Source organism: Mytilus trossulus, chromosome 13 (assembly GCF_036588685.1).
Source record: "Mytilus trossulus isolate FHL-02 chromosome 13, PNRI_Mtr1.1.1.hap1, whole genome shotgun sequence".
Taxonomy (NCBI): domain Eukaryota; kingdom Metazoa; phylum Mollusca; class Bivalvia; order Mytilida; family Mytilidae; genus Mytilus; species Mytilus trossulus.
Genome location: NC_086385.1, coordinates 1961639 through 1983611, shown reverse-complemented (window position 1 = coordinate 1983611; position 21973 = coordinate 1961639).

Below are 21973 nucleotides of genomic sequence, written 5' to 3'. Positions count from 1 at the left end.
CTTTTTGCAATAGGTTGCAAGCAATGGGAACTTGTAAAAACCAACCGGAAGTGACCTTTTGTTTACCGGAAGTAGCTATTTTTAGTTCTAAATTTATGTAAAAGTATGTAGAACCATATATTTTTGAAATCAGTGTCAATTAAACTATCAAACTACACCGCAAATAACATCATTTGAACCGAAAGTAAACAATTATCTCCCTTATCGATATTTTTTCCATAGAAACTATACTTTTTTGAATCAGCGTTCAACAAGCTGTCATTTGACGCTACAACTGACATTTGAAAACAAATTTTAATGTTTTCATATAAAAAAATTCTTACTTGTGGAAAGACCATCAATGGTTCTCTGAACAATTGGTTTTTAATTGTTTATTGTATTTTAAATTGTATATAATTTTTACTTATCATTATTATTGATGAATTGTATATTTTTAATGTAATTATTATTGTATTAAGAGAGCCTTATTGAAAATTGGTGTAATCCAAATGAGTTTCTCTCTCTAAATAAAGATATTATTATTATAATTATTATTATTATTATTATTATTATTATTATTATTATTATTATTATTATTATTATTATTATTATTATTATTATTATTATTATTATTATTATTATTATTATTATTATTATTATTATTATTATTATCATCCCAAGTAACAAGGTAGGTTCATGTGATAACAAATAGCTAGAGGTATAGGGGAGGGTTGAGATAGTAAAAAAAACATGTTAAACCCCGCTGTAATTTTGTGTATATCCAAAGTCAGGATCATCTGGTTTATTAGTCTTGTAGGATTTTTAATTTTAGTTTCTTGTGTATAATTCGTGGATTTGTATGACGTCCATTATCACTGAACTAGTATACATATTTGTTTAGGGGCCAGCTGAAGGACGACTCCGGGTGCGGGAGTTTCTTGCTACATTGAAGACCCATTGGAGGGCTTCGGTCGTTGTCTGCTCTATGGTCGCGTAGCTGTCGCTTTCACACATTTCCCATTTCCATTCTCAATTTTATGTGTGTGGATCCAAACTCATAGCTACTTCTTGACAATCATTGCATTACATGATGGGCCAACATATTTTTATAAATTGATCGATTGATTTTTGATTGACGTCCTGTGGCAAATATAACAATGTCGATGCATAAAGGATATGACTTTGCATACTGATTTGTATTCCGACATAGTCCGAAAATACACAATTGTATTCACAAAATTAAGTTCGATTTAATTTTGTTTTAATTCATTGATATTTTCGAATTCCCCTTGTATCAAATGTTTTGACAAAAAAATCAAAAACGAAATTTCAAAGAAAATAAAACGTCAAAATAATATAATCCCTAGGTACATAATTATGTAAATGGATTTGAAAGATTCATGCTGGTCACTCGATCTTGAATCATGACACACGACCCTTTATATTTGTGAACAGTAAAAATTAAAATCACAAAAATACTTAACTCATAGGAAAATTTAATCGGAAAGTTCATCACATGGCAAACACAATTGACAAAACACATCAAAAACGAATGGACAAGAACTTTCATATTCCTGACTTAGTACAGGCGTTTTTAAATGTAGAAAATGGTGGATTCAACCTGGTTTTATAGCGCGAAACCTCTCATTTTGGACAGTCTCATTAAATTCCGTTATATTTACCATTATGCCTAAACTAAAAAGACGTAATACATAAAATAGTCAAAATATAGCTAAAATAGTCATCATCGTGTAACAATTTTAAAAGGAACAATTTAACAGAACACAAACTGATCTATCTATAAACACATACATTTATTCGCGTATCTGACGTCAGAAAATTGTATATGTCACAAATTTTTGTCGTTCAATGTTTATACAAAGAATGTTTGAACTAAATAAGTCAAAATCTTCTCTTAATTGTACATTTCCAACTAATAGTTTATTTCTAATACAAATGAGAATAATGAACGATTGATTATTGGTGCTATATTGTACATAATGTACAATAGTCATTCGTGGTGTGCGGACTCCCCTTTTGTGGACAACGTCTGTATTTCAAAATTGAACAGTTGCAAGAAAAACAAAGGTTTTAGGATGTGCTTTCATCATGTTCATGTAAACATTTTAAACATTTGAGTATAGAATTCTTTCAAATGTTCTATACATATGAACTACTACTGTGTAACAAAGATTTTACTACGCTTATAAAACTTAGTGATGAAATGTGGGTTATATTTCTAATAATGTACACCAAAACCATGTGATTTGTTTTAACGTTCTAGACAATGAACATTCAACCAGTCACGTTATTTTGTTATGGTGTACGAACAATGGGATCACCCATAGTCATTTAAATTCTGAAAAAGGCAAATAAGAGTCATTTTGTGATTTCTTTCCTCATTGATATGCCCTTATAATAATCATATGCAAGAATAATATTGTAATTGTGACTTTATACAAAGTCATTTTAAGAATTACATAGTATCAAAACACACGGACAAACATCAACTTAAATATCTATAACGTCATTAAGTATTTCTGGGTGGGACTCCGTTTACAATAAGTTTTGACATTTTATATACAATGTTTTACCAAGCCATGAGTACATTAGAAGGTAGCTTTAAATAGACTCCAGTTATTTTTCACAAATATAACCTCCATGATAGTTACTATGGTCACAGCTAACATCATAAAACGTGTATCTAGCATGAGCATAGACAACCATGCAGTCTTGTTCGTCGTTAGCGGAACTTCCTGGTTGTCCGACACCAAATGCAAAGTATGTCATTTGTGTCGCATTCCCATTTTTAATCCATCTCCAATCTCCATTTGGAAGGTATCTGTTGATGTTACGTCCACCGATGAAGTAATGCATACCTGTCATTAAATATAATTTAAATATCTTCAGTTGTGAATGTATATTTTAAATAGTGTGCATGATACATTTTTTCTTTAAAGAATTAAAGCGAAAAGATAAAAAACCTTTTGGTTCTATTTTTATCACTGTAATGCAAATGTTTTTTTTTTTTAATTTAAATCAAAATTATTACTTTTTATGGCTCGAGATCAACAAAAATATAAAGTGTTTTTGTCTCTGATTTATGTCAGAAAAACCAACTTACTAAAAGTAATATAACCGGTATGTTCTGATGCATAAAATTGAGAATGGAAAGGGGGAATGTATTCTTTATTGCATGCTATTAACTTGTATTTTTAAAATGCCATAAATTAGTGTTTTCCTCTGGATAAACATGTGTTTTTCTATGTTGGGTTGATACACTATTGTTTCAGATAAGGTTTTGCACCATTTAAACGTTTAAACCCGCTGTAATTGTTTGCACCTGCCTCAAGTCAAGATTATGTCATTTGATGTTGATATGATTCAGAAATATTTTTCGTTTCTCGTATTTTATATACATTAGAGCGTTGGTTATTATATTTGAATGGTTTTACATTAGTCTTTTTTAGGCCCTTTATATCTTGGTGTTCAGTGTGAGCCAAGGCTCCGCGTTGACGCTTTGACCTATAATGGGTTCCTTTTATTAATGTTGACTTGGACGTAAGTTGTCTTATTGGCACACATACCACATCTTTTTATATCTAATCAACCCATTTTTTTTTATTTTACTTTTTTCTCTGACGTCAGTAATGATCTGACAGTGGATTATTTATCAAGAAGAATCCGCCACTACGCTAACTTAAAAATTATATCATAACTTTAAACTTTTAACATACGAAATGTTATCCTCGCAAAAACGAGTGACATATTAAAGGTTCGAACTCGCGCGTATTGTTGTTAGTGAAGTCTGCAGTCAATGCATGATACCAATAGACCACGAATACTGATATAAGTTAATATTTGAATAACACTCTTATAGCTATAACTGTCAATACATGTCAATGAACTGTATTTCTGTCTTTTTGTTATCTAATAAAACATTTAAACACTATAGAATCAAGAAATTGTACATATCACTAATTCGTTCAACTCCTTGATAAAATAAACATCCACATTACACTTGTCACTTTTAACGTACAAGAACTTTTCCTTTTTATCATAGCAAATGCTTACTTTTGATTTTAGTATTATAACGATATCATACTACCAATAAGTTTTTTTTTATTGTAAATGGTCCAAATACATGAGTACATCAACATTGAACTGACTCTTATGTGAATAATGTGTGATAAGCTACGAATGTAAAACTACTTCTTTGACTGTAGAACCAGAAACAAAATCATTAAATGTTAATGAAAGTTGAATATAAAATACTTGTTAGATTAAAAAAAAAATTTTGGAAAGTAAAAAATTACAATAAAAAAATCATTCCGGGGCCTAGCTATATATAGGTTTGAACTAGGCAGTGATAATATCACAGTTAGTTCATTCGGTACCAACGACTAGACGATCACAACTATAAACTACTTACATCATGTACATAGTAAACTTCAAAATTGACATAATTATAAATTGTACATCTGCTGCAAGATCAATTCTGCTTGGGCTTCAGAATTCGAACCACAAATACTACTAGATTTTTGACTGATTGTAGATGGATACCAAATGTGTTAACATTAAAATATTCTAAATATAATGAATCGGAAACAGTTCAATAAAGACTAATAATTATATTTATTTCATCACCAACTGGAGATTTGTGAATTGTTGTAATTGTGGCATTTAGACTTTAATCAAATTTCTAATATTTTTGATCATATGTGTTGTAAGCCTAAACATACGGAAGATATTTACTATAATACAACACCAAATGGAAGTTTGAACGAGCTTGACTGGCTAAAAACTATGTTAAATCAGTCGATTGTTAAATACTATACATGTAAAATATAGAGGTTTCTAAAGTTTGGTAATTATTTTTTTTTAACTTTCCAAAAAAAGATAAATTAATTCTGTATATTAATTGTATATTATTTTTAAATATCGCTTATGAATCCACTAATTCTTATCAATTCTCTACTACTTATGTAAAATCGTATTTAGATTAGTTTATTTTCTTTCCTGGTTTCATTTTAGGCTATAATCGAAATACCAACACCTGATATTTTATATTTTTTTTTTATAGAAAAAAAAACCGTGCACATACTATTTGTGTTAACAGAAAATTTCCTGAATCTTACATGCTTACATCTATACACTAAAATTTGGTTGCATTCCTGTATTTTCAAATAGTCAAAAAATAGATAGTGTCTTAACTGAATTTAGATAGACTTGATCGCAATTGAGTCGAACTTATATTCAAATAACCATAACACAGGAAATGCGTTTTGATTAGTGTTAAATACAAACACTCAAAAACATGGCTATATTGCTGCTTCAATGGGTGAATACGTTTAAAACGTTTCTCGACCAATTACTGAAAATAAAATAAGAAGATGTGGTATAAGAGCCAATGTGACAACTCTTCATCAAAGTCCTTATGTGAGAGGTCAAACTACGGTCGACAACAAAAACTTTCGTTGTTGAGAAGTATTGAAATTTTTAAGAACTACCTGTGTTCATTTGCTGAAGAAACATTTTCATAGTCATGGCTTCTTCAAGGGTTTCAAAATTTGCCAGGTATTCACCGGGTTGTGTACAGCTCGCCTAAATAATAAATCCGTTAGCAGTTACATAATCGCAGCTATCAATAATCGATACAGTTTCACAGACAACAATCATATTTGTATGTGAACAATTAACAATTATGAAAATTATATAAAATTGAGAAAAGATTGTACAGATGCATAACGTCAACAGGCACACATCATATTTTGTATTTTCGCTGCACTTAGTTTGAATTGATCATTTCTCATCATGTTTTTTTATTATTTCCTTTTCTGCTAGTGATCAATATATCATTGTGAAATGAATGAATTGATATTTTGTTAAGAAATCTCGTTCAAAATAATGTTAGCCTGTTGTTGAAGAATATACTAATATCACGTTATACATCATTAAATGGCCATTGTTATATTATTGTTCGTTTCTGTGTGTGTTGCATTTTAATGTTGTGTCGTTTGTTTTCTCTTATTTTTGAGATATTAAGATAAGACGTGGCACGGTACTTGTTGATCCCAAATTCATGTATTTGGTATAGATGTTATATGTGTTATTCTCGTGGGATTTTGTCTGATGCTTGGTCCGTTTTTGTGTGTGTTGAGTTTCGGTGTTGTGTCGTTGTTCTCCTCTTATATTTAATGCGTTTCCCTCGGTTTTAGTTTGTTACCCCGATATTGTTTTTTGTCCATGGATTTATGAGTTTTGAACAGCGGTATACTACTGTTGCCTTTATTTTTTTGTTCTTTGTTGTATATCAACCATGATTTGTCCCGAATTAACCTTCTGCTGTGATAGCTAACTATAGATGTAAATGACATCGCTTTTTGGTTATGGCTTTTATGTGTCATAACCCTATTAAGTCAATTGGTTCTATGAATGCCGTTGATGCCGAACATTCTTTAATACTTATGATTTATTTTAGTGCACACAAACGATAACGTTTTTTTCAAACTGTGATGCATACATAATAAAGAAAATTTAAATCAAGTATGTTAATTCATACGTACAAATGCCTCATCGCCAGATACACTGTCGTTGCCGATGAAATAACAGCCATCCCCTATCTTCTGGTATGGTAATAAGCAGCTCTCTGGTTAAAATAAGTTCGTATTATCATGTAGAGATGAAATGGTATATATAGAGAAAAACATGCTTCATTTTGATGTCCATTTAGTGTGGTTATGAAGTTGTTATTGTTGCTAACGAGCATGGCTTCTTTAAAACGATATTGGTTAACTCTGTGAAACGTTTCTTAAAATGGCCTAACAATTCAGGAAATAATTTAAAAAAAATGTCTGAAATTGTAGGTAAACATACTTTATATTTAGTTGGTTTCATTACTAGTTTTTTAATTTTCACTATGTCCAGTATTTTAATATTACGAGTGTTTAAACCGCTACTTAACCGTTGCATAATCTGCTTAATGTAATAATAGAAAAAGTAGGTGTGTTCTATGAATTTGAAAATACCCTTCATATCATTCAGTTGCTCGCTATCACTTTACTGTTTACTTTTTCGGCTTGTTTGTTGTAATGACGCTTTGGTTTCTGTCGATTTTATCCAACATTTTATGTATTAACTTTAACGGTACATTTTTTTCCAGAGATGTGCATTTCTACATTTAATGTCTCTTCAGTCATACTCGAAGCCAAAATATTTGAAAAATCAAAACTGATTAAAAAAATAAAAAGATATAAAAAAAAAATACCGCTACACACAACAAAGAAATCAGAGCTTCGCATGAGAAGAAAAATGCTTAATTTAACCGAAAAAATAAAGTTGTGTAAACGGAACTTTTGATAACACACAATCCATTTTGTCAACGTTGTAGCTGTGCTAATGATAACCTTGGAGATTTTTACTCCCCCAGCAAAATCATTGAACCAGTGGTATTTATCACATAAACAGAAAACTTTGAAATGTTAACGTTCAGTAAAAGTCAAATGGCAATTGTGTCAACATGTTGATGATATAATGATGCCACCAGAAACGAGTGCATGCACTTAAGTGTGCAGACTATTTTAAAATGTGCATTCATTTATTAAATAACCTGAATTTATTTTGAAAGGCTCATATAATATTGGAATATTTCAATTTGATAAGCAAAAACTTCGTATCTTGTATACATTTGTACCTTCCCCTCTTTTTAAATAGTATGAAGGACAATAACTACCTATCTATAAGGAAACAAAATGTTCTTCTTGTTCTGTCTCATTCTTTATAATTAAGTCGAAAGACCAACATAATTATTATAATAAAATAGAATCTTCACAGGCTCAAGTTTCAAAACCCATATGTAGCTGAGTGTGGAAAAATGATTTTACCTGTCGGAGTAATTTGATTAAGAATTCTTGTGTAATTCACGGTGAGTTCTTGTAAAGTTTTTTCCAAAGCATCAATTGTTTGATTACAGGTGTGTTTTCCTGAAAAACATAGAAATACCAATTTAGAAAATAAAAATAGCTGACATCGATTACCAGAAAAAAAACCATTTGTACAACCTGTTGCATTTTGTGATTTTACTCAGTCTTTAATAAATGTCACAGAATACATATATGTATATATTAACGGTCCTCATTTTTGTTTCGAATTCTACCATCTATCAGAAGTGAGATAGAACTTAGGATTTAAGGTTTTAACAGGTTAATCAGTTCTTATTAAATTCAGGCATAGCTGTTCTACATTTTCGATACCAAGATTATCTTATATTTTGAGTTAATATCGATGTTAATTTTGACCAATTTATTTAGTTTATCGTAGACGTGATAGATGGTTAGTTATTGGGTACGAATTCAAAATTTGCAACGTAAATATTAACAGTACAGAGTTCCAACTTTGTATCCGGAAGGTTCTTATATATCTTTACTTTTTCTCATCAAAATATTGTTTTATTTTCAAAGGGCTCAAACATGTCAATTCCTTAACATTTCTTATTGTGATGATATCGTTTTTCTTATTGCCATATAAGTAGTTTTGTGGTCGTGGTTTTTATGTCCCATTTATATAAATTAGACTCAATTAGTTAAAATTATAGTCAAACTACATACAAATGAATGGAAGCATAAATGAATGTAACAACAGCAATGAGCATATCCAAATGTTTATTCCGTTATTATGTTATAGCTACAAGAAATACATATTTTTTTTGGGATTATTTAAATGATGCTTTATTTAAGCACTCGTGTGGCTAGTGATATTACACATAGACTGAATACTGTAGTTATTTTCAAAAACTCTTCCCAAAATGAAACTCGTTATTTGTAGAATAAATGATGGAAACTCTATATTTAGGTTTATTAAGTTATCATACGCTACATGTAACACTGTGACATTAATGATTTGTGGCTTCAATCTACAGTCAGAACAAAAGATTGACACCAAGAGGCTGGTAGAAAATCAGGTTAAATCAAGCTTTCCTGTAAGAGTTTAAATTTTAAATAATTACAAGCACATTATATGCTTATTTATTATGTTTTTGTTTCTAGCCAAAATCTTTCAGGCAACCCGTAAGTTTATTATTTATATACTCTTATACCTTTTGTTGGTTGAATGTGTCATGCATGTCCAGGTATTAGAACGCCTTAAAATGCTAGTTTGGAAAAAAAACCATGCACCTTTTTGGGGGTATTTAACGTACGATCGGCAACAATGACTTTATTATTGCAGCCAGCATATACTCCAGGTGAAAGAAACCAATTTCATTAAAACGCAATGCGGTGATCAGTATGATGACTTTCGTTTTTTTTACTTTAAAATATAGGAATACAAAAAAAATTGGACATAAAGAAGGATGCAATATACATGTTTGTGTAATCAATTTTTTAGCTAATGTTTAAAGGAATTTTGATATAGGAAAATGGGGGAGGGAGGAATTGATCTATACACGATCAAAACAATTAATTACCTGCATTATCATACACGCGTAAAGCATTAATCACGTCATAGAATGAATCTGTGCCGTTATATAAGATAGTGTATTCATCTGCAATAAGTTTGTTTATCCTTATTATATAGGTAGAATATGAGAAGTAAATATGATTTTCATATATATCAAGAGAATAAAACCATTTCTCTGTAGAGTTAGCATTGAATACTTGTTGCACATCCGATCCATTTAAGAAAGCAGATTTTATGATGCCTTTCTCATATTCAATCCAGTATAAACGTTCGTGGTCAGGATCTAACAAATAAAAATAGAGATAGAACAAAATTATTCGTGTCATAACCGTACAAGTCACATTCAGTAAATCTACTTGAATATCAAACAACGACCGACCAGCAATAAGGTTTTGAACACAATATTCCGGAGATCTAAATTCCAAGAACAGTTTTTCATGAGGTACTCATATTTATCTGTTTAGTTCATTTTCACTCATACCACATCGTCTTATATATACTTATTTTTTTTTATATCTTGTACCGATATTTTGTGTTAAACAAATTGTTTTCCATCCACTTCCCCTTGTTAGGAAAGGTTAAACATGTTAAATGCGGACAGTTAACATTCTGTATGTGCCTGTTTCAAGTCAGGTTTCTTTTAAGTTATTTCGATGGTTTTCGTTTATTTGTGTCTGTTCTGTTTGTTCTTTGTAATACATAATATGTGTTTTATTCTTGTTTGAATTGTTTTACATTTGTCGTGCCTTTGCAGTTAATATTCGGCTATAGGTAGTGTTTTTTCATTGTTGACGTTTATGTGGTGTTTATGGTTGCTGAATCCCCTTTATTTCAAAAAAGAAAGGATAACTATCTCATTTGCAATCATTCATTGTCTTTTTTGTAAATAGACCATCTATGAATGCATGTGTTTGTGTGATTATTTAAACATTATTGAACATCATTACACAACATATATTGTCATTTAATTTTAAGAAAAAATTGAACCATGACATTTTAATATTGTCAATTAACAATTAACAATTTAGTGCACAATGGACGGGAGCGTTAAATGGCTGGTCAAGCATTTAATACATATAAACTGATGTAAACTTGTAATATATCACAAGAAAATGGATATTACGCACCATTACAGACGAGATTTTGTAAATATGTATCAACATTGATTCATTTGAAGGGCTGGAACATACCTGAACGTAGATTTCTAGCTTTTGGCATATGATTCACTATTATTTGAATATCATTTCCATCTAATAGTGATCTTTGTATCATACAGCTTGCATTGTTAGACTCAATGTCATTACACGTAATAAAATACATCCATCTATAAAGAACATATTGTTTTAGTGAAATATGAATCGACTACAGTTTTAAGATTTAATTATAGATAAAATGCGTCAAAAATTAAACCTGGTTTGTATATATTTAAAATAACCATACATTGTCTCGAAATATCAATGTTATTTGTACAAGGCTTAGAAACAGGTAGAAAGCGAGGCTGTGCCGAGCAATTCTTCCTGTTTTGAGCCGAGTACAAATAACATATTGATATTTCGAGACAATGTATGATTATTCTTTATATACTGCAACTCTTATACCTGTTCACAATGAAGTATTTAGGGTAAAAGAGTCATTCTTTAATTGTGAGCGGACAACGTTAAATTGCTGCGAACCTATATGTTTTATTGACGTCATAAATAAAACTTTACGGAAAAGCATTGTCAACGTCATAAACAAGGGGATATACGTCAGTATCTGTATATCACATATAAATATACAGACGTTACGCGCGATGTTCGTACCTCATTGGAAAATCGGTGTAGTTGACATAATGCAAGTCCAAAATATCTTATTTTGTGATATCATATTCATTGCTATTGTACGCATTTTGAACAAAAGTGTTTTTTTTAAATAAAAATATTTGTTGAAACTATGTTTTATGCTGCATGCGACAAGCTTCAGTTTCGAAAAACGGCTATTTTTAGGCTGTCCCGCGTAACATATTTCATTTATTGTAACCACTAAACTGTAATTTTCTTCTAAACTATTTAATATTTTGAAAAACGTTTTTTTCCATTATTTAACAAAGAGGTTCCTTCATTTTTTGTGCATTTTTTATGACGTTTTGATGACGTCATAGAAAAAATAAAGTGTTCCATACTACAAGGGCAAATCTGTCCCACGGGAGAAAATAAAATGGTATTTCAGATTTGAGAATCAAAAACATTTATATAAAAGGAAAAAGGTTAGTATTTGTATTTACTACATCAATGTTATTTTGCTTAATTTTATGAATTTAAAAACAAATATCCTGAAAAATGATATATGGTAATTTATGAGCGATTTTTCAAAGGCTTACAAGGTTGTCGCACCTCCATTTTTTTACGTAAAAACGAACTCAACTCAAATTTACGTCAATTGTTTGCTTATCAGAGCTCTTATAATGGTAGAATTTTATTATTTTTCAAAATGTTGTTTTTCTTAATTTTTCAAAAATCTAAAGTACATCAATTTTCGATAAGTAGTTAAAACGCGTCGTCGATTTTGATGAGTCTTACAAGAATGTCGCACATGCTTAAAATCAACGTTTCAGTCGAAGTTTTGGTTTGAACGTTACGAAATATTCGCGACGTTCATGTTACGCTTACATGTACGAACTTCGCGCATAACGTCACAGTCAATGCAATTCGACTGCTAAAATAACACAGCTGTAGTATATAAGAAATTATGCGATACATACGAATAACAACAGTATCGAAAAAAATGGAAATGCAGACTAGTAACATTGATCTTGATAACGTCAACAACCGTGCTCTTAAAAATTGTTCATTTCCATATCAAATCTTCCGTATAACTGTTCTATGTTAGAAATGTCAGAATAATTTTCAGAATATAACTTTCTAAAACTGTTCTTGAGAAACACTGTACACATCATTCATGTGTTACACTCTCAAAATAAATTATAGGTTAACAGTTTCAAAATTTCTTATAATGTATAACATATCTTAATGAGGTCAAACATATCGTTTTCTTTACTTTTCTAGGACAGCTTTTTTTTACATTTTAAGTCGTCCTTATTCAAAATAATAATGAAAATCGTCTTGAAAGTATGTTTCAGTTTGCTTATATCCCCTTTATTTTATGTTAACATAATTGTTTTGTATTTCATATAGTTATGGTTAAGCAGATATCAGATAGGGTATTACTTTCAACTACATATATCTATGAGCTGTCATTTAGTTGTGTTTGAACTTTATACAATTTTTTGACAATAACAATTAATATATCAGCATTTCAATAGTTTGGTATATATTATGTGTACATCGTAAGAATTTCCAGATCTTTTTTTTTTAAATAATCAAACATAAATACTCACTTTTTAAAACATTTAAAAAAATATCACGCAATTTAGTAACTGAAGTCACAAATAATTCCCGTATTTAGATATTCTAAACAATAACCATGCCATATCACCTTTGCTATCCGCTGTATTTCATCCATCTTCGAAAATATTATACAATTACTGTCTTTTGGTGTCTTTTGGCCGAAGTGAATATCATTTTTAAAAGTCAATTAAACCCCATATTTACCGAAACAGAAGACAATAATTGTTTTATTCCATATTCCGAGAGAAAATCATTTATTTAATGAATAACATATACCATAACAAATCTTACATGAAACATATAACCATAAAGTTGCATGTAAAAGCGCGTGACGTTTAGCGCGGTGAATAACACTTTCTCAGGTGAATATGAGTTTTCATTCAAAATCAAATTCATATAGAGAAACCTACAAATATAATACCAATATGGAATAAAATCTAATATTTGAACATCCATGATTGAACACATTAGTTAGAATTTACGAATTAACATTAACACTTACCTGTTTTTTATACCAAAGTCAAGCGAAGTAGGCATGTCTATTGATTTGACTGATTTTATATTTCTTCCATAAATATCACTTCTCTGGATTCTATGTTTGTTCATGTCGACCCAATACAACTGACTTCGAGCAGGATCAAGATCAATTTCAAGGGGTTCATCTTCATTCAAAACAACTGTTGTGGTAGAATTGTCCTCCAAAGGATATCGAAATCTTAATTCATAATGTAATATTATAAGTTATCTACGTTCATATCCGTAGATATGGGTATTTTAACACCCTGAAGTACCCAAGTACACCATGAGGCGTCATAGATTTTGCAGATTTTTTGCATTAGTGCATTATTGAAATTTATTGCATGCTAACTATTGATTACTTATTGTGGGAAATATTATATTTCATTAAAATAAATATTAGTATTGCATACATCATGTACATGATAATAATAATCATAATAACAAAAATAGAAAAAATAATATCGATAATAAGAATAAGTTTACGAATAATAAAAGTACGAATTGTATTTTACTAAAACTTACTAAATTTCATAACACATCCAGGTTTTGTCTTAAAATCTCTGTTAATTTAAAGTTAATCGTTACAATTTCATATGTTAAATTTGCATACCTTCTAATAAAGGATTTATAAATTGATGAGCAGTAGACAAAACCGTTACTGTCAAAGTCTATTGAATTTACACCTATAATGTTAGTGACATCTTTGACGCTTTCGGTGTCCAGATCATACTCTCTTATATTATATAGTGTTGCAAACAAAATTTTGGTTTGAAGACCTGTAAAAGAAGTAATAGCCGTTCTCGTCATATCAATAGTAAAATGAACTTTTTCATCAATGTCACATTGTATACAGTGAATAAGGAAGACGCAATGTAAAATCAAGACCAATAAAAATACAGTATAACGAAAATACGACACTCAAGACCAAACTTATAACCGCAATGTAAAAAAAACCAACCTGAAAAGTAAGACCGACAATAAATGTTCATACACAATTATAGTGTACTGAACATCACAATACAGATGACTACGTAACAATTGCTGAAATGGAAAACATAATATACAAACCGATTAACTATTACTTCTATTTTTTTATGATAAATTTTCGTTCCTTAATCACAATTTGTTAATCACATGTAAATGCTTAGCAAAAACATATACGAATAAAAACACAAACTGGGTGCTGTCAAATCTGTTATCAAATGAAATTTCCAAAAGTGTTTTATCAATAAAATTGAGAATTAATGAAAATGTTGAATGTTCCAAAACGACAACAACCCGACCATAGAGCAGACAACAGCCGAATGCCAGCAATGCGTATTCAATGTAGCAAGAAACTCCAACACCCGGAGGCGTCCTTCAGCTAGCCTCTAAACAAATATGCATACTAGTTCGGTGATGATGGATGTCATATTAAACTCCGAATTATACGCAAGAAAATAAAATTAAAAATCATACCAGACTAACAAAGGCTAGAAGCTCCTTACTTGGGACAGGCGTATAATTGCAGCGGATTTAAGGATTTTTTTTTAGATCTCAACCCTCCCCCTATACCTCTTACCATTTTGAAAAATAAATGCACAGCACAACGTGCAGTTACAATCAGTTTAAGATATGTCCGAGTCCGGTGTCAGAATATGAAACGAACGAAAAAAAAATGACAATAATACATAAATAACTACTACTAGCAGTTACTGAAATGCCAGCTCTAGACAACAATTAAACTGATTGAAAGATTATGTATTCGTCATATAAATGTCAGACACAATCACTCCTTTTAGGGGTTTAGTATTATACCATCATGAAATATATGAGAAGAAAAAAAACCTTGTCATGCCAACAACTGGTTTTATAATACGTGAGATTAATTCCGATGCAAATACCCTCTAAGTGAATCAACATTAAAGCCAAAATCTGCAATCGCAAAGACCTGACAACAGTATTATAACTATATTTGTTAGCTTTTGAGGTGAATACAGAATTTTTGGGCTTTGTAAAGAATATTACCATAAAAACTTGGAAGAGAAATACCTGAACTTATAAGATGTCTGCATGTTGAGTCATATATACGAATTATTTCCTTCAATCGATGATCAAATTAAGTAATGGTTTTGACTAGTTTGTGCTATCAAAAACCCTATTGTAATAATTTTTCAGTAAGACATCAATACTATTCCGAATTATGAAGTAATGAATTGCATTTATTTTAGCATCAGTTTACTTTTTTCAGAAACTAAAACATAAAACATAGGGTTTCTTTAAATTTTTTATTATACCCTAATTTTCAAGTTTAATATAAATGAAAAATACTTTTAAAAAGTAAAATCACAAAAAAAATTATCAACGAACGGTTGATAACTCTCATATACCTTACTTGGTACAGATATTTTTTTATTCGATTTTAAGTACTGGGACCGAATCCTTACCCTCCCAGGCACAACGTTAGGTGAAAATAGACTGTCATGTAAAATTACACGTTTCATGTACATCAGTTTTTCATCACGTAAACGTCACAATGTAAGATATAAAATAATGTTCTCGTTCGTTATATGTTAAGTCTATAGTACTTTAATTTCTTTGATTGTCTTTTATGTTTTTTTATCTATCTTCTGCAGAAGCACCCGCGACTTATCATATTGTCTATGTAGTGTTTTATGCTTCAGTCTGTTTGTGTTTGTGATAGCTTTCGCCTTCTTGTGGTTAACACTGTACACGTAATCACAATTGGTTCAAAACGATTTGCAAGCAAGTTAAAGCCTTCTATTTTGGAACTATGTCTACCAATGAAAGCGATGTGTGCCGTATCTAAACAAAAGTGTTGCAGAATTTCGAAAAAAATATACACTTTAATAATTTGCTCAAATTGAATCGCGATTTAGATAAGAGTTCGTTAAATTTGATGCAATATTAGTGGTTCGTAAGTTTGAAAAGCACTTTGATGGAAGTAACCAGTATTTGTTCATTCAAGAGGTAAACAGTAAAATAACAAAAATACTGAACTTCTATGAAAATTCAATCGGAAAATTCCGAATTATATGGCAAAATCAAATAAAAAAACAAATCAAAAGAAAGGACAACAACTGTCATATTACTAACTTTACAGGCATTTTTAAATGTAGAAAATTGTAAAAATCAACAGAGATAATGAGAAATAGTCATTTACAAGATACCACATTGGAGAAATAACTGTAAGCATATACATATATAAACTTTCTAATGGATTTGAATTGATGAACATACACAATTCATACATTCAAAAAACAACATGTATGAGGCATTTGAACACATATTCCCATAGTTTTTCTTTTTATCTCAAACTAAGACAAATGATGTTAGCGTGAGATGTTTAGCTAGCTATTCAAACAGGTTTAATCCACCATTTTCCGCATATTTAATGTATTTACCAAATTCAGTGCATTTTTGGATTATACTTTTAACCGTTCAACATTCAACAAATACATTGTAAAACAAATGATTTTCCTGCAATATTATTCAGCGATTTCGCGGGTAAAATTAGAATGCGAATATAAATTGTTGCGAATACGTCGAATTTATCTTTTTTTTTAAAACTTTTTCCAAGAAGATTCAAAAGTCGCGAAAAATAATTGGCTTACCAAGGCCTCCAAAGAACCACATGGGTCATTAAGTATCCGGTAAAAAAAAGTTGTTTTACTGTTATTCGCAATAATTGGAATACTCACCGTGGCAGATGTTTAAAATGCATAGAAGGAAAAATAACAACAACATAGCATATTCTTTCATCATACGTTCCTCTGCAGAGTGAAGAAATGTTTTGAGTTCTGAAGAAAAAAAAATTGACAACAAAATGGCAAGTTCATGTATATCTAAACTTTTCTATAATTACTATCATTTCATATGGTCCAATACATGTCTATTGTTTCGCAAAGACAAAGGATAACAAAAATATTTCAGACAGCTGTTCAATAGGTTTTTGTACAATCTTGAGATGGTTGGGGAAAACAATACTACAATGTATAAAGATTTGTAAATCATCAAATATAAAGGCAATACAAGAGTTTATTAATGTTTTTAAACATGTTGAAGCGGGAGTCTAACCCCCTAACATTGGGACAGTGGTGTAACAATTCAACATACGTATGAATCATAACAACCGGTTGAAAAGGCGCAAGTCAACAGACGGATAAAAGTACAACTTTTACACATACATGTGAACGTGGCCGGATATTTGTACTTTCCAACAACAAAAAGACACTAAGTTCAGATCTGAGAGTACATGCAAGTACTACCAGCTAGTGCAAAGACACTTACGACTAATAAACAAATCATGCAATGAAGACTTTATTATCAATCAATACACATCCAACATCCAATGACATTTTTCAACCTATTTGTTTAGTACGTTCTTATAATGTGTTGTTACACCTCAGTTCCCGGTTAGAGCAGGAATTAGCGCTCATAAACATGCCGGTTTAAAATCGATTGTCTGCTAAGTGTAAATATAGCAAGTGGTAAATTGCATTGTTATAGACTAACTAATTATTAAATGTCTACTGCCAAAAAAGACAAGATAGTCTGAGTTATATTTTTTAAATGTTGAAGGGTCATATCTTTTTATTTCCTTCCATGTTTTTTGTTTTATTTTGTGTCATTGCAATGTATGTTCCTTTTGTTCATATTACCCTTTTCAGGGTATTTATAATGTGCGTGTCCGCATACTCTGTGTGGTATGGACATGTTATTTATATTTATTAAAACAGCTGCGAAAAAAATGCATATATGGTCACAATAAAAATTCTTTAAAAAACGTGTCTTGCTTTCTGAAACTGTGAAAACAAATCAAAGTATGTATGATTTTACCATCTCTTTGTTTTAAAACATATTCATTCTGAAAGTAATCAATTATATTCATTTACTACACAGTCATATACATATTTTTTGTTGTTTCGTATTTACTCTTTTTTGAATGACAAAAAACAACTTAAATAGTTGTATTAAACAATAACAAATGCATACCTTTTGTTTGATGTGAAACACGTAAGTGACTGCACTAAATGATGTTCCAAACACAAAATCCATTATACAATAATGCATGCATAATTCAATACGTAACCTTCAACGTATATTGAGAAGTACAAAGTCAAACATCTTTGTGTAATTTTACAGCTTAATCTGCTTTCAATATTTTGGATTTATTGCATGCTAATCTTTAAAAATTTATTTTAATATGTTTACAAAGAAATAAAACTGTCTGTTAAATCTAACTTGATATAGGAGAAAAACATGCCGATTCATTATTAAACATTGTTGAAACTTAGAACTGTGCGAGCATGTACACAATCAAATGAAATATAGCTTTAAATCGCTTAATCACTACGTACCAACAACTACGTATATAAACGAACAATAGTTTCTGACAACGTTTGAATAGATATCTTGATGGTCTATTGTTTGTGAAAATGATCATGAACATGAAAAAGTCAAAAAGTGAATGCTTTCAATATGATACACCATTTTTAAATACATATTAGTTTAAAACAGGTAGGTATAATATATGGATGTTTGTGCACAATTAACAAGGGGCATTGTGCTAAATTATTTTATTTTTGAACTATTTACAAACTAAACTCAAGACAGCATTCGCTGGGTTATATTGCTCCCTATAAACACATGAAAACTCCCTCACAACGACTTTTTTTTTTCTCTATTTGGAACGTGAATTGTACAATTTAAAATAAGGAACCTCGTTGACTACAGCAGAGTTATTTAACTCATTCGTCACGTCCAGAAGGTTGCATTTCTAGCATTTCAGCGTCTTACTCTATATGGTAACTTACCATTCATTTCTGAGGGCATCCTATACTAAATATATGTAGTAACCACGTGTAGTCCGTCAACCAACCATTTCTCTGTAAATCAAAAGAAGGTAAGATAATAATAAATATACTTTACCTTAATAACAAGTAGTTCGTCATTGGAACATACGTTCAAGCATATCTTACCTGTTTTCGTATCTTGTTACATTACTAATTTATATATTATCTTCAATTTGAACAGCACCAAAAATTCAAAGTAACAATTTGAAAAATTATTAGCTGAAATAAAAAAAAAATGTTTTCTTCAAAATCAAAGCAAACAAATAAAACATAAATGCAATACTTCAGATTCAGCAACAGAAATCCCATGAAAAGAATGGTAGGTGATAAGGTATTCACAAAGAGTCATTGGTGGAAAACCATAGTACATTTTTACCAAATTGAAAGCAAAAGCTTATAGTGTTGCCTTTCATTAAGTACATACGCAATTAAAACACTAACGGTTTTGTTATTCATGTTTTCTCAATCGGTCATTTGAACTACATTCTGGCAAAATCGTAATAGGTACACGTGCATTTTGAATATTACTTTTTCATGAAGACAAATCATATGACAACGTCAAATGCAAGCTATCTCCGCATGCTTGTTTTCATAGGACTATAACATATTTAAATATATTTGACTTTTATAATGCGAACACCTGCTCAAAATACATTTTGTTTTAATTTATGTTATAGTAAAAAGAGCGATCATGGATTACTTTTATAAATTGTGCCTTTAATGGAGAGTTGTCGCATTGGCACTTATGTCCAATCTTCTTATATATTTTTGTTGGTCTTTTGGAAAATGTTGTTTGTGCTGTTTTTAGACCCTTCTACAACGAAATTTGTTTGACATGCACACGTATAAAAATTGCGGTTTTTATCCAACACAATCATAGGTTTGAACGTAGTTTTCAATTTAGACTCGTTTATATATATATATATATATATATACCCAACAATATTAAAACTGACGTGGAAAGGTAACATATGGCCACCGAAAGCTCTTTTTTTGAGAGCCCAGGTGGTCGTGTGGTCTAGCGGGACGGCTGCAGTGCAGGCGATTTGGTGTCACGATATCACAGTAGCATGGGTTCGAATCCCGGCGAGGGAAGAACCAAAAATTTGCGAAAGCAAATTTACAGATCTAACATTGTTGGGTTGATGTTTAGACGAGTTGTATATACATTATGTACACAGCCATGTATCACCATCATTGATGGCGATCCGATGGATACATCTGTTGTAGGGTTGTCACTGACTCAGACGTACTTATATATATATATATATAAACAACAGTACACAAAAACTGATCAATACTAACCCACCAAATAACGGAGCAATCGCAGACCGTTTATACGAATAGGAAGATACAACCCAGCATGCACATTTAACATGTAGCACATGTCGATTGAATAATGAAAAACAACAACCGGTAATGTGTCTTTTTATGGTAGATCTATTATGGGGAAGAATACTACTAGTTACGATTAATGAAACACATCCATCGTTATCTATGAAACAGAAATTACATAACACGACGGGTGCCATATGCGGAACAGGATCTGCTTACCATTCCGGAGCACCTGAGATTACCCCTACTTTTTGGTGGGGTTCGTGTTGCTTATTCTTTAGTTTTCTGTGTTATGTCTTGTGTACTATTGTTTGTCTGTTTGTCTTTTTCATTTTTAGCCATGGCGTTGTCAATTTATTTTCGATTTATAAATTTCACTATCCCTTTGGTATCTTTTGTCTCTCTTTTACATTACAGTCAATAATTTCAATTTCATCACTTGGAACGCTTGGTTTAAAACCTTTCTTCTGATCAGCTATCAAAATGACAGCAACAAAATATAGCACAGTATTATTACAAATGGCGATAAACTTCAGTAATTCAAGTAATTTTGAAATGACGATGACCATTACTTCTTGAATAACTATTGAATATATGGTGTATGCTGTCTTTTAATTAAATCCATTTGATATGAACTGATTGTGATGTTTTATCAATGACTTATCCACAGGAACTGTCAGTACTCTAAAAGTGAATGTTTTTTTTTATAGTTTTTATGTTCATAAATAAGGCGGTGCATTTTTTTTGTTAGAAATAATAACTGGTAGAGAGAACCCGGAGTGTCCGGAGAAAGCCACCGTTCTTTAATAGGTAAACCGACAGTCCTAGTCAATTTAGATTAAAGTCTACTAAAAACCTCAGTGTTGACTGGTTAGTGATTATAGTAGTAACTGTTTATAACACGCGGTCACCAAGGTGAATGCCGAACATAGGTCTGTATGGGTTTAGTGTAACATCATAACATCTCTTGTTGGTAGTTATTTCGTCGGTTTTAGTTGTTGGACATGCAAATTTAAGTTTTTTCTTCATCTGATGGGTTTTTAATGTTCGAATGGCGGATTTGGCCCTTTTTAATTTTATCACAAAATATGCTTAAGAAATCTATAAATTATACCAACACTCTCCTTGTGTATTTAATCTTACGATCCCATAATCATTAGACTAACAATATGTATAGCTAAGCTTAAATTCTATAAATAGGATTCAAATTTCAACACATATCCGACAATTTGTCTCACATGTATGACATATATATTCTTCCAATAAAACAAAATTTAGTGAATGAGTCTGATTTTAATCATTAACTGCTTTATTTTAAAGAATATTACAAAATCAACTGATCTGATTATATGATATGAAATCGTCAAAGTGGTGATCTAGTTCCTTTAGTTTTCACAAATATAACCACCCTGACTGTTGCTATGGTCGCAGCTTACATCATAG